At 40.9% G+C, this 14,987-nt stretch overlaps 1 protein-coding gene and 1 pseudogene across 2 annotated transcripts in view; both read left to right on the forward strand.

The window, feature by feature from the left end:
- CLASP2 (cytoplasmic linker associated protein 2) overlaps positions 1-14,987 on the forward strand; it is a 174,822-nt gene that overhangs the window by 42,422 nt on the left and 117,413 nt on the right. The window lies entirely within an intron of this gene.
- Positions 780-12,467, forward strand: LOC142444636 (S-phase kinase-associated protein 1 pseudogene; annotated as a pseudogene).

The raw sequence follows: 14,987 nt of genomic DNA on the forward strand, positions 1-14,987 counted from the left end.
AAGAAACATAACTGGCACCAAAGCCTTGACAGAATAGCCCTCATGCATATGCTCCCGCTCCACTCCACCCTGCAAATACAGATCAATCTCACACACGAGTAGAAAAGTTAACATTTTTAATAAACTAGCAAAATGAATGATTAACTTGCTTATAATTTTGGATAAATTTTACCCTTGCAGTAACTTCAGTTTCACCTTGTCAAACCCATTTGTTGAACATTAAATAAAGCTCTTGTGTTTTTTATATTATCTTCTCAAATTTTATACCTTTCTTTTTTACTCTATTCTGGGAGATTTCATCATAATTTCTAATCCTATTAAAAGTTTATTTTTGCAAATGAAGTTTAAATGTTTCAGCAACTTCTCTTTCTGGCGGTTCCATTTTTACAAGGCCAGGTGTGTACGCGCGTGTGCTGTGAAATGTCGAGCACCATGAGTTGAATGTGGAGAAAAGCTTACTGATGAAGTCATTCCATAGATTTTCATTTGTTTTTCGCTGCTCCTTCCTATCCTTGCTCAGAAACGGTCACTTTGGGGGCAGTAGGGGTCATTCTGCCCAATCGATAGTTCTGCTCTTGTAGACCCCTAGTGGCTTACGTGTTGGTCTGTTCAAACTCACCCACCACTTCTCAGGAGAGAGATGAGAATTTCTGTTTCCGTGAAGATTTATAGCCTCTGAAATACAGAGGATTAGTTCTGCTCTGCCTGTCAGCTTGAAATGCGTCAGAAGAGCTCAGTGGCAGTGAGGTGGTGGTCGTGGTGGTTGTGGTGGTGGCGTCATGGTGTTGGTGGTTGTGGTGATGGTGGTGGTGGTGGTCATGGTGGTGGGTATGTATAATTCTTAGTTGCAGTTTTGCTATGGTGTTATTCTTTCAACAATCTTTCATGCTTTTTATTTGCATCTTTAAAGTATTTGCAGTGACATTTCAGTTACTTAGTTCATATACTTTATGTTCCTGCATGTTCATTGCTGTAATGATTATATCATTTTCATTGTTTTTATGATGCTTATCATTTCATTCCGATTCTAGTAAAGAATTACTCAAGAGAATAAAGTGTTTCAAATTATTAAAATTTTTAAAGAAAAATCTCAAGAAAAAGAGAATAAGCCTCCACGTTCCACCTATGCAGTTTCAACAAATTATCGATACATGGCCTGTTAATACCTGTTCATAGTTATTATCCCAACTTCCCCTGCCCTTCCTGCTCTTGGGATGAGATGTCTGTGCATGGCACAGGCTCTGCTTCCATGCCCATACATAAACGAGAGGAAAGCTGCCCTTTAAAAACATCACCATTATTGCACAGAAAAAGTTAACTGTTAGTATCAAATATTCAGTTCTTTCTGTTATTTCATATATATTCTTACAGTGAGTTTGTTTGAATTTGTGTTTTCAACATTGGTTGATAATGCTCTTTTAATCTGTAACAGCCCCCCCCCCAATCTTGCCATTTATGTGCCGACGAAATAGGTCATCGGTCAGATGAAATTCTCTGCACACCAGCTTCTGCTGATTATGTTGTTGTGGTGTTTGTGTGTTTTGATTACTGTTTCTGTACCTCCTGTGTTTTTTGAAAATTGTTCTAGTAGTATAAACAGAAAATTTTTAAATGTTTAGTTTTTAGTCTGAATATTTTCATAGATGGTATTGTATATTCCTGTTTTTGTTTTTGTGATATCACTGCATTAGTGGATTCAGGTGTGCTCTGTCCTTTACCAAGTTCCCATCAGCCTTTTTGTCTAATGGTTTCAGAAGCCATTGTCCATAGTAGCCTTTAAAAAAATATTGTGACAGATATATATTTAACAAAACATTTGCTTCTTTACAGTCTTCACATATTCAATTTACTAACATTAATTTTACTTACCATGTTCAGTCATCATTTTTATCTGTCTTCAAATTATGCCATTGCCTTTAACAGCAGCTGTGTCCCCAAGTAATGAGTTCCACATTTTCTTTTTTTTCACTTGTCTTTGGCAACCACTACTATAAACTTTGGTGTGTGTGTGTGTGTGTTAGATATTTCATTTAAGACTTATAATATATGCCGTTTCATATCTGAATGACTTCACTCATTGTAATGTGTTCAAGAATCGTTCGTGTTGTGATATGCTCAGTGTTTTGTTTATCTTTATAGCTGAATAATATCCCATTGTATTTTTACCACATTTTGTTTGCTCATCTCTTGGTGATCATTCAGGTTGTTGTTGTTTTTGTCTGTGGTCAGTAGGGCTCTATCTGTTTGGGTTTCTGTTTTTAATTTTTTGCTGTTGGTGCCTAGGGATGAAATGACTGGATCGTGTGATAGTTCTATGTTTAAATTTTTTAAGAACTGACAAACTGGTTTTCACAGTGGTTATTACCATTTTACAGTGCTACCAGCGATAGGTGAGGGTTCTGCTTTCTCGATACCCTATTAATAACTTTGTTGTTACTGTTCGTTTAAATCAGTCACTTTAGTGGTTGTGAAGGAAAAGCTTATTGTGGTTATGATTTACATTTCTCTGCTTGAGAATCTTTTCTTGTGCTTGTTTCTTTAGAGAAATGTATATTCAAATTTTTCAATAGATTTTTAGATTTCATTGTCTTTTTGGTGTTGAGTATAATAGTCCTTTCTATATTTTTAATATTAAACCCTTATGGTGAACCTTTACATGATTTCCAAAGATTTTCTATTAACCTATAAGTTATTTGTTCATTTTATTGAAAAATCCTTTGATTATCCAAAGTTTTTAATTTTCTTGGGTCTCATTTATTGATTTTGTTTTTGGTTGGTTGCTCTTTAGGTGTTATATTTAAGAATTCCTTGTTAAAAACTAGGTCTTGAGACACTGCTAAGCTTTCTTCAAAGAGCTTTTTTGGTTTTAATGCTTAAATTTAGGTCTTTGATTCAGTTTTAGATAATTTTCACCTATACTGTGAGGTGTAGGGGCCAAAGTTGATTTTTTGGTAGAAATCCAGATGTCCCTGCACGGTTTATGAATAGTCCACAGGATGGACTTAGCACAGATGTATGGCTTTGTTTCTCAACTCTCAATTATATTCCATTGATGTTTATTGTACTGGTTGGTACCAGATTTTTGATTACCGTAATATATTTTTAAATCATTAAGTATGCCTTCTGTCTCCTTTTTCTTTCTTTTTCAAGATCGCTCTGGCTATTCAGAGCCACTTGCCACATTACTTTTTAAGATAATTATGTTGTCTACTTTATGGAAGTAGGTTTTAAAGGAGGCCAAGAATGGAAGCAAGTAGACGACTTAAAAGTAGTTGTAATACTCCTAACTTAACAAGGTTATATGATAATGACCATATCATGTAACCTCCTCACCAGTACTAGAGTGTCATGCTGGGTCCCTGCTGAAGCCACCTGCCACTACCACATCTCCCTCCCCCGTATCCCCTCAGGATTGCTCAGCTCCCACTGCTTCCCACATGGGAAGACTACCTAGTCTTCCTGAGCCAGGATGGCCCAAACACTGCTCCTAGGGTCCCCAGCTTCTCTCCTTCACCATAATTTCAGGAGGAGTAGCCCCGGCTTCTTCCCTCAATTACCATAAAATGCCCTGGGTGACTTTGTCTATGGGCCGGAGTGACTGGTGCGACAGAGGGGGGTGGATGCTGCTTGCTACGTCTCGGCTTTCACTGGGTGACCTTGCTCTTCTCTGACTCCATGAACATGGACAATCCAGAGATTTTTCTGAGGCTCTGATGGCCTCTACCTTTGACCTTAAACCACTCTAGTTCATAGCCACTCACCTGTTGACTCTACCCCCACCCAGGCAGTCCACCCTGCCTTCTCCTATCCTCATCCAAAAGGTGAGATTGAGAACATGTGAAGGGCTACACAGGTGACACTCAGTGATCCTGACCTATTGTCCCTCAGATCTAGGAGCTAGATCCAGGGATTTCCTCCTTGGCTGTCTGGGTAGTCTACTTTCAGGACACAGGCTGCCACTGGCCTGCTTCAGCCACCTGTGGGCACTCAGGATCCACTAGGCAGCATTCCATGTCCACTAGCCCTGGCTCTCCTCCACCTGGTATCCTGTTGGTTTGGGAAGAGCACCCCCCTCTCCTTTCCAGATGCCAGCTTTTTTCTGCATGCACAGAGTGTCTGCTGTCCAGAGTCCCCTATTAGGGACTTCGACTTGGCTAGTACCAGATTTGCTTCATTAATGCAAGAAATAGTTGATTTTTACTGTTGTAAATGCAAAGATCAGAAAATGACATTGTCATTAAGTAAATATAGATAGAGATATTGGGCTGACTTTTGATTAGAAGCAATATCAGAGATGTAATGGGAAATAAGTAGGTTTGAGATATAACTTGGAGTTATACACTCAAGAACTGTTGGTAAATTGTTTGTGCTGGGCCAGTGAGTTTCGGTAGCAAAGTAGATGGTGATGTGATTTACTGAGAGCAGGTTTAGAGATGGTTGTTGGTGTTACCTGTGTCACATTAGAGACACCGTGGAGCTGTCCATCAGGGAGATGTCAACTAGGTGGTGAGGATACACAGGTTTGGGACTCATAGGGGAGGTAGTCTAGGATAGAGATAGACAAGCGTTATCAGCATATAAAGATGCTTAAAACCACTGTGAATGGATGAGGCCATTTAAAGAGTGTGCAGTCTGGAGGGCAGGGGAGTATTCTGTGCTTTGTGGTTGCATGGAGTACTCTAAGGAGAAGTCGCTGGGTGGTATAAATGGTTAAGCTTCAATCACTAGCACTCAGAGGCACCTCAGAGAGGTGACGGCCTGGAACCTTGTGGAGTAGTTCTCCTGGACACGTCACGTTGCCAGAAGGAATTAACTACATGAGGAGGAGCGGTCCACCGAAGAAACACAGTCAGAGGGATTTATCTCTTTGTAGATGCACAAGGTCCGGAGGGCAGGCAATTAAAACTGGTCAAGTTCTGTGAGCACCCAGACTACAGCAGTTGGGGAATTATTGTTTCTTGAGTTCAGTCACTAATTTAGCTCTTTGATATGACCATGATCACTACTAGAAATTCACGAATGTGTAAAACAGCTCAGGAATCCTAAGTCTGTCGCTCATGGTTTTAATTAGAATCAGGAAGGATATAGCTTCAAGTGAAAAGAGGAACTGTAGTTTAAGAAACGACTTCTCACACCAAACTCTGCCATCCAGTCTATGCTGGCGCACAGTGATCCTGTAGGATAAGTGGCGCTGCCCTGTGAGTTTCCCAGGGTGCTTGATGTCCTGGGAGGAGAAAAGCCCTTCTTTCTCCCTAGGAACAGCTGGTGGTTTCAGACTGCTCACTTTTCAGGTAACAGCCCCTTGTAAAACCACGATGCCACCAGGCTCCTAGATACTACTGATTGTAGGAAATAAAGTGTATCTTGTAATGAGAAGCTACAGTGCTGGGGGTTCTTCTCACTGGTTTCTTCTAAGGAAAATGTACACACAAAATAGATTTCTTTTCTATGAGATGTGGTATAAAGTTTCGATTTATCCTTTGTAAAGAGTTGCTGCCATGTGAGAGGAAGCCATTTTTCATTCTTTATCTAAATACAGAAGCAGAAATGTTAGGTTTTAGAGTACATATACTAGTAAAAATAAAGGGGAAAGTTAAAAAGCCAACTGAAATGTTATTCCTTCAAATGGGGAGGGTTGAGGGACTTGATTAAGGTAACATCCGAAGTTCCTTATCTGAAATCTTTTTTTAAAAATTATTATATTGGGGGCTCTTAGAGCTCTTACCAAAATCCATAAATGCATCCATTGTGTCAAGCAAATTTGGACATATGTTGCCATCATCATTTTCAAAACACCTGAAACCTTGAGAGAGAGCTGAGCTTTGAAATTCAGGATATGGTAAATGTGTTTGTGTGTGTGTGTGTGTGTGTGTGTGTGTGTGTGTGTTCAGTCATACACGATATATAACAACTTCTAAATTATGACCATGCCAGTTTACATGATGTTGTGCCATTAACTGAATCCAGATTTTGTAATTAAATGAGGATTTAAAGGCAAAATGAAACAGAAACTTTTTTTGAATTTTTAATGTGCCAATAAGCAGTTGTGCTCATATAGTATCAGTGATCACTAAGTACGGTTTCTAGGTGTTTTGTAAAGCTAGTAAGAGACAATAAATGAAGGCTCTCTGCCCCTCTGTCTCCACCCCCACCCCTACCCCGCCTAACTGCTTTTTATCTTCTCTTCTTTTTCATCTTCCATCCTCTCCGCCACTGGTTCCTTTTCATCTCTTCTCTCATTTCCACTTATTTTTAATTGTTTACATCTCTTCCTCTCTTTTATCTTCCTGTCTTCCTTCCCTGTATCCGTCATGTCTTCCTTCCATCTTTAACACTTTACTCTCCACATTCCCTCTTCCACCTCTCCCTTATCTTTACTATGTCCCCTTGCTTTTATTCTTCTCAATAATATAAACAGACACTGTAGTCAGCTCATTTTACTAGTGTTCGACCGCTTGTGCTTTGATGCTTGCCTTCCGTTTCATCATGCTACCCTGGTATTGTCTTCATGAAGTGAGGGCAGCTGTGGCAGCAGAGTCCTAAGTTACTGTCATTTCGATGGTTGATCCTTCTTGTGTTTGTTCGGTAAGTCATGTGACACCTGTTATTTTCAAACTCGATGTATCTTCCACTCCTCTAGTGATCCTTTGGGCTGTTATTTATGGCTTCCCACTGGATTTAACTTTCACTTATATTTTATTTCTAGAAGTTCTGTTTGGCTATTAAAGCTCTATCCCTTTTTTTTTACATACATCAATTGTATAAAGCACATCTGTACATTCTTTGCCCTAATCATTTTCAAAGCATTTGCTCTCCACTTAAGCCCTTTGCATCAGGTCCTTTTCTCCCCTCCCCCCTCCGCTCCCTCCTCCCTCATGATCCCTTGATAATTTAATTTATAGATTATTATTTTGTCATATCTTGCCCTATCTGGCATCTCCCTTCACCCCCTTCTCTTTGTCCATCCCCCAGGGAGGAGGTCACATGTAGATTCTTGTAATCGGTTCCCCCTTTCCAACCCACTGACCCTCTACTCTACTCGCCCCTCACACCCCTGGTCCTGAAGGTATCATCCACCCTGGGTTCCCTGTGCCTCCAGCTCCTATGTGCACCAGTGTACAACCTCTGCTCTATGCAGCCTTACAAGGTAGAATTCGGATCATGGTCGTTGGTGGGGAGGAAGCATCCAGGATCTGGGGGAGAGCTGTATTCTTCATCGGTGCTACATCGCACCCTGACTGACTCAGATCTCCTCCCCTAGACCTCTTGGTGAGGGGATCTCCAGTGGCCGACAAATGGGCTTTGGGTCTCCGCTCTGTACTTCCCCCTTCATTTACTATGGTTTTTTGGTTTTCTTTTTTGATGATGCCTTATACCTGATTCTTTTGGCACTTCGTGATTGCACAGGCTGGTGTGCTTCTTCCATGTGGGCTTTGTTGCTTCTGAGCTAGATGGCCGCTTGTTCACCTCCAAGCCTTTAAGACCCCAGACACTATCTCTTTTGATAGCCGGGCACCATCAGCTTTCTTTGCCACATTTCCTTATGACCCGTTTGTCCTTGGTGATCGTATCATGGAGGTGTGCAGCCAATGATATGATTTTTTTTTCTTTGATGCCTGATAACTGATCCCTTTGGGACCACGTGATCACACAGGCTGGTGTGTTCTTCAAACCTCTGTCACTTTTTATAATGTTTCCTGTTCCTTGAAGTTATTTTCAAGCATGAGCATTTTATAGTCTGTGTCTGATAAATCTATGATTTATTTAATTCTGTATTTGTTTCTGTTGTCTGCTTTTTATTAGTTCTTAGTCATGGTATCTTGTTTCCTGTCGTGCTTGGTAGCCTTTGAGAAATTACCAGTGGGAATAATTTGAGACTAGATACCATTTTTCAGAGAGAGAATCCATTTGTTTTGGCTGTTTAGTGCTACTGCCAACATGAATCTACTGAGTTTAAAAGCTTGTGTCTCAATGGGTGCATAAGCAAATGTGGCGAAGAAAGCTGATGGTGCCCGGCGATTGAAAGATATGGCATCTGGGATCTTAAAGGCTTGAAGTCAAACAAGCAAGCGGCCATCTAGCTCAGAAGCAACAAAGCCCACATGGAAGAAGCACAGCAGCCTGTGCGATCACAAGGTGTCGAAGGGATCAGGTATCAGGCACCAAAGAACAAAAAATCATATCTTTGTGAATGATGGGGGAGTGTGGAGTGGAGACCCAAAGCCTATCTGTAGGCAATTGGGCATCCCCTTACAGATGGGTCTTGGAGGAGACTAGCTAGTCAGGGTGCGATGTAGCAATGATAAAAAATACAACTTTCCTCTAGTTCTTAAATGCTTTATTCCCCCACCCCACCTCCACTATCATGATCCCAATTCTACCTTACAAAAATGGCTAGACCAGAGGATGTACACTGGTACACATAGGAATGGAAACACAGGGAATCCAGGACGTATGATCCCTTCAGGACCAGTGGTGTGAGTGGCAATACTGGGAAGGTGGAGGGTAGGTCAGGTGGAAAGAGGGAACCAATTACAGATCTACATGTGACCTCCTCCCTGGGAGACGGACAACAGAAAAGTAGGTGAAGAGTGATGTCGGACAGTGCAAGATATGACAAAATAATTGATAAATTATCAAGGGCTCATGAGGGGAAGGGGTGGCGGAGAGGGAGGGGAAAAGTGAGCTGATGCCAAGGGCTTAAGTGGAGAGCAAATGTTTTGAGAATGATGAGGGTAATGAATGTACAAATGTGCTTTACACAATTGATGTATGTATGGATTGTGATTAAAAAGTTGTATGAGCCCCTAATAAAATGATTTTTAAAATGTCCTCCTGATATAGTCCATTTGATTTACATCTTTCTTACTCTTTGAGATATATTGGAAAAGAATAGATTATAGTAAAGATTTGCTTTTGGTTTACTTTAACCTAGTAAATATAGTAATTTGGGGGGTGGGGAAATCCAACTTTTGATGGGAAAGATTTTATATTAGATTCTGTAACCTTTTGTGGGTTTTGAATTCTATTCTCTTGTTAAAGCTTTCAGAATCAAAGTTCAGCTCTACCAGTTTTATCCTTATATTTTTTTACTGTCAGTTAATGCTTTTAAGAAGGTTTTTTTAAAATTATGTATTGTTTTAATAGTTTTTTGTCTTCAGAGTTTTATTTGAAATAACCTAGTAATGCTAGTCCTGGAGACTTAAGTGTCCCTACTAAAATATGTGTTGTTCTGGGCATTATTCGAGGTATTGGGGTATGTTATTATTGTGCCATTGTGTCGGCTTAGATTCATGGTGACTCTGCTTTAACAGAACAAAACACTGCCTGGTCCTCTGCCACCCTTCAGTTTTCTTGGTTTGCTCGAGCCCATGGAAATAACTGTGTTAGTGTCCATCTCATTGAGGGTCTCCTTTCCATTGATTCTATACTTTACCATGATACCCTTCTCCAGGGCCTCAACCCTCCCTATAAACATGTCCAAAGCACAGAAGATGAAATCTCACCATCCTCTCTTCTAAGGGGAGTTCTGACTGTTCTTCCTCCACAACAGATTTGTTTGTTCTTCAGGGAGTCCATGCCACTTTTTTACCAACACCTTAATGTCAGGGGAAGCCAGCCCCTAACACTTCATTACGGTTCCGGTAGGCGTAATTGTACAGCAATAATAAGTAAAGATCATAGTAAAGTTATAGAGAGCATGAGAGATAGAAGTGAAGTATTGAAATAAATGGAGTCAGACACAATTCATGGTAGCATGCTCACCTCAGCCCCGCCTGATGGTCCACGTGGAGGGAGAGAGAGATTTTAATGCTAGTCCAGGCTTTTTATATTCTCTGGGGACATGCAAGCCCCCTAATTACAGGTGAGGACATACGTCACAGGAAGGGGCTGTGCTATAGGTAATACAGTAATGAGAGGAGGTGGTCTAGGGACATAACACACAATAGGAAGAGGAGGGATTGGGGGTATACATGTGACAAGTTGGGCGGATCCTAGGTTTAGAATGGCAACTTAACTTTGGATGTCACAGAGCCAGTTTGGCCTGTTCCCTGGCTCAACTAATAGAGACCATTATTGGTAGAGTGTGAATGCTTGGTTGCAGACCTCAGGGAGGAATAGTTTTTTGCCCCCAGTAGCGGGAGTGAGGCATGCCATATAGTCTGGTGACTAACTGCCTCTGGGAGGATGTCTGTAAGCATCTGACCTACTCCCCACACCTTAATGAAAGTGTGTTCATTCCTCAGGTTTCCTAATTCATTGTCCAGCATTCATATGCATATGAGACAATCGAAAATACCATGGCTTTAATCAGGTCCACCTTAGTCATCAAAGTGACATCTTTGTCCTTTACCTCTTTAAAAAGGTCTCCTGCAGCAAATTTACCCAGTGCAGCAGTTCCTTCCATTTTTTAGCTGCTGCTTCGACGAGCATTAATTGAGAATCCAAATCAAAGAAGGTCCTTGGCTTTACTCTTTTCTCCATTTATCACAATATTGTCTGTTGCTCCAGTTGTAAGAACTTTGTTTTTTTTTTAATACTGGGTTTTAATCCATACTAAATGCTTAATCCTTGATCTTCAACAATAAGCGTTTCAAGTCCCCTTGACATTCTTGTCGGTAGCAGTGTGCATGTTCTGGTCTAATCTGATTTATAAGGTTGAATTGAGGTCATGATAGTGGGGAGAAGGAAGCAGCAAAGAACTAGAGGAAAGTTGTGTGCTTCATCGATGCTTTACTGCACCCTGACTGGCTCATTTCTTCCCTGTGACTCCTCTGTGAGGGGATGTCCAATTGTCTACAGATGGGCATTTGGTCTCCACTCCATGTCCCCTCCCCTCGTGCCCCATTTACCTTGGGATGATTTTGTTCTGGGTCTTATGCTTGGTCTCTGATCCCATCAATATTACATGATCACACAGGCTGGTATGCTTCTTCCATGCAGGCTTTGTTGCTTCCCAGCTGTTTATTTCAAGCCTTTAAGACCCCAGATGCTGGGGTCTTTCAATAGCTGGGCACCATCAGCTTTCATCACCACATTTACTTATGCGCCCATTTTATCTTCAATGATCATGTCCAGTAGATGAGTATCACAGAATGCCAGATTGTTAGAACAAAGTGTTCTTATATTGAGGGAGTACTTTAGGCCCAATGTCCATCTGCAGTTTGTTGCCATTTATGTGGTTGAAAACAGATTTGCTGGGTGTATCTGGGGTCTTAAAGGCTTGAAGGTAAACAAGCAACCATCTAGCTGAGAAGCAACAAAGACCACATGGAAGAAGCACACAAGCTTGTGTGATCATGAGGTGTCGATAGGATCAGGTATCAGGCATCAAAGAACAAAAAGTCATATCATTGTGAATGAGAGGGAGTGCAGAGTGGGGACCCAAAGCCCATCTGTAGGCAAGTGTACATCCCCTTACAGAAGGGTCTCGGGAAGGAGACGAGCCAGTCAGGGTGCAGGGTAGCAACGATGAAATATACAACTTTCCTCTAGTTCCTACATGCTTCCTCTCCCCCACCCCTCCCACTATCATGATTCCAATTCTACCTTACAAATCTGGCTAGACTAGAGGGAACCAACTATAGGGATCTACATATGGCCTCCTTCCTGGGGGATGGGCAACAGGAAAGTGGGTAAAGGGAGACATCGAACAGTGTAAATTATTACAATATAATAATTTATAAGTTCTCAAGGGTTCATGAAGGGAGGAAGGGGATAAAAATGAGCTGATGTCAGGGGCTTAAGTGGAGAGCAAATGCTTTGAGAATGATAAGGGTAACGAATGTACAAATGTGCTTGACAATTGATGTATATATGAATTGTGATAAGAGTTGTATGAGCCCCCAATAAAATGATTAAAAGAAAAAAAGTTGTCAAGGATTTTGTTTTACTTGGATCTACAATTATAATGCACTTAAAAGCAGCAGCCAGGAAGTCAAATGAAGTAGTGGCCTTGTTCTCTACCTTTCTCTGCTGTCAGTACTGACGCCTTCTAGTTCTCACCAGCTTTGGGTCTGCTGCCTACTGGAGACAGATCACCATCCCTTCAATTAAGTTGCCGAGTTCTGATGGATAGATATTTGAAGTTGGCGCTGAAATTGCCAAACAATCTGTGACTGTCCAGACCATGTTGGAAGATTTGGGAATGGATGACGAAGGAGCTGATGATCCAGATATGTACCATATGTGAGTGCAGCATTCTGTGGTGCATAAGAATAGACAGTATCCCAGTTTGGGACCAAGAATTTCTGAAAGTTGACCAGGGAAGCCATTTTGAACTTAATCTGGCTACCACCTACTTAGACTTTAAAGGTTTGCTCTGATGTTACATGCGAGACCATTGCCAATATGATCAAGGGGAAAACTCCTGAGGATTCTCAAGACCCTCAATATCAAAAGACTACTTGACTGAATAAGAGGAAACCCAGGTATGCAAGGAGAGCCAGTGGGGTGGAGAGCAGTGAAATGTGCCTGGAACTGTAACACTGCTTCTTAGTGCTGCACTAGAAGCTGTGCTCTCTGAACGCTTGAGAAGCCAGGGGATAAAGTAGGAACTGAAAGCTTTTCTTGAGGGGTTGGGGGGCATCGGTAGCTCTTTTTCTTTGGATTCAGGCTATATAGTTAACAGGATGTAAAAAACAATAATACTAAATTGTGAAAATTTTAAAAGAAATCACAATGACATATTGCATTGGGGAAATCTGTAAAAGACCACTTGATTTTTTTTTTAATGTTAAAAAGCAAAGATGTCACTGTGTTGAAGATTAAGGTGCACTAGATGCATCCACTGCCATCCACGCATTACGAATGCATTCAGACTCATAGAGATCCTCCAGGGTTCCTGAAACTAAACATGTTTACACAAGCAGACAGCCTCCTCTTTTTCCCTAGAAGTGGCTGGTAGATTTGAACTGCTGACCTTATGGTTGGCAGTCCAACACTTAACCTGTAATTTCAAAGATTACAGCTGCACTCAAGCAGTTGTATTTTCAGTTGCCTCACATCCACACGAAAGCCTGAAAATGACTAAGCAAGACCAAAGAAGAAATGGTTCCTTAGTCTTTTGATGTCAGCTAAAATATTGAAGTATGCCCTGGACAACTAGAACAAACCCATATGTGGGGGAAAATACAGCCAGAATATTTCTTAAAAGCAAGGACTTCATCTCATATACTTTTGACATGTTATCAGTAGTGTCCAAGTCCAGTCCCTGAAAATAGTCCTCCTGCTAGGTAAAGAGGAAGACTTTCAGCCAGATGGCTGCAACGATAGGCTCAAATGGCAATAATTGTGAGGTTGGAGCAGGACAAGGCAGTGTTTCATTCAGTGTCTATAGAGTTTCTGTAAGTTCAAACCAAGAATACTGTTAGCAACCTGAGATAGATAGTGTATTCTGCCAGCCTGGCCGATAAACACAAGTGGGATTAATTGAAGGGCGGAGAAATAATGGCTCAGTGAGCCTCGCCTTTCTTGGCTCTCGCTCTTTGATCATTGGACCAGTGTGCGGCTGCCTTGCTTGTTCTGTGCCTCAATTTACAGGCTACACTACCTGTGGTACGCCTAGCCTGTGGACTGTATCGCTGTAAGTTGAGGTGCCTTTAAGACCACAGGATTGGAATTTACATCTCTTGAGCTGGGGACTGACTGTTGGTGACCTGGCTGACAGTTGGTGACCTGCCTTGCTGTTTGCTGCCTGTGCTGGGATAGCCTAGCTCTCTCTACAAAGGACTACCTGGCAGCCCTCAAGACTTGAAGGACTGCCAGTGTCTCACAACTCTCTCACTGGAGTGAGTTACACTGAGCCATTTGTACTGCTTTATAATTTAACTGTTCATATTATTGTATTATATATCTAACTATCTTTATAAATAAATATATATATATATAATTATCAGCAATCTGGTTTTATCTCTAGAGAACCCTAATACACAACCTATAAATTTTAAAACAAGATTTTAATTTTAGTGTCTGTGATGATGAATTAACTTTAGGAATTATATCTTAATAATGCTTCTTCATACTACTTTGAAATTAGAAAGGAATCCTGTTGGTGGTATGGCTAGCGTGCTAGATACCTAGCCAAAAGTTCAGCAGTTCTAACCCGGCAGCTGCTGCTCTGTAAGAGAAAAAGAAAGCATTCTGCTTCCACAAAGAGTATAGACATGGAGACTCCAAAGGGCAGTTCTTCTCTGTCACCTAGGGTTACTGTGAGTCTAAAATTATTACACACAGGTAGTGTGTGTGCGTGTGTGTGTGTGTTTACAGTGACACCAGTCTTTCTTTTCAGGGTTGGCCGTTGTTTACCTGTATCTTATACGTTTAATCTTTCCCAGTTGCCATCAAATTGATTCCAACTTTAGACCTTTCCGTGTGTGTCCGAGTAGAACTGTATTCTATGGGATTTCCAGTGATTAATGTAAATCTCCAGGCTTTTCTTTGAGGCATTTCTGGGTAGATTTAAACCATCCTCCTTTTGGTTAGCAGTCAAGCTTGCTGCTTGTGTACCACCAATGACTTTTTAAACTTTTGGTGAGCTTATAAATTATACCGCATTTAAATAAGTTATATACTATATTATAGTCTTGATCTTTTGCTTTGAATATTTAGTGCATTTATATTTTAAATAATTGCTGTTATTTTGGTTTTGTATTTTACTAATATTTACTTTCTATTCACTTTGTTTCTTTTTGCCTTTGCTCTTTTCAGTTAATCAAATGATTTCTATTAGTTTATTTACATATAGTTTTACGTTTCTTTTAGTGGTTACACTACAGCAGGAGTGGAGATTTTTTTTCTGCCAGGGACCACCATTTGGATATCTGTAACATTCCCAGGCCTTAAAACATTTCATTCATTGGTGCCTAACGGGATGATTTTTAGGAGCCCTGCAGATGTAATGGTTACGCATTAGGTTGCGATCCACATGGTAGGCCGTTCAAAATCACCAGCAACTCCTCTGGTAAAGATTAGGCTTTTCACTCCCG

This window comes from Tenrec ecaudatus, chromosome 4, assembly GCF_050624435.1.
Source record: "Tenrec ecaudatus isolate mTenEca1 chromosome 4, mTenEca1.hap1, whole genome shotgun sequence".
Classification (NCBI taxonomy): Eukaryota; Metazoa; Chordata; class Mammalia; order Afrosoricida; family Tenrecidae; genus Tenrec; species Tenrec ecaudatus.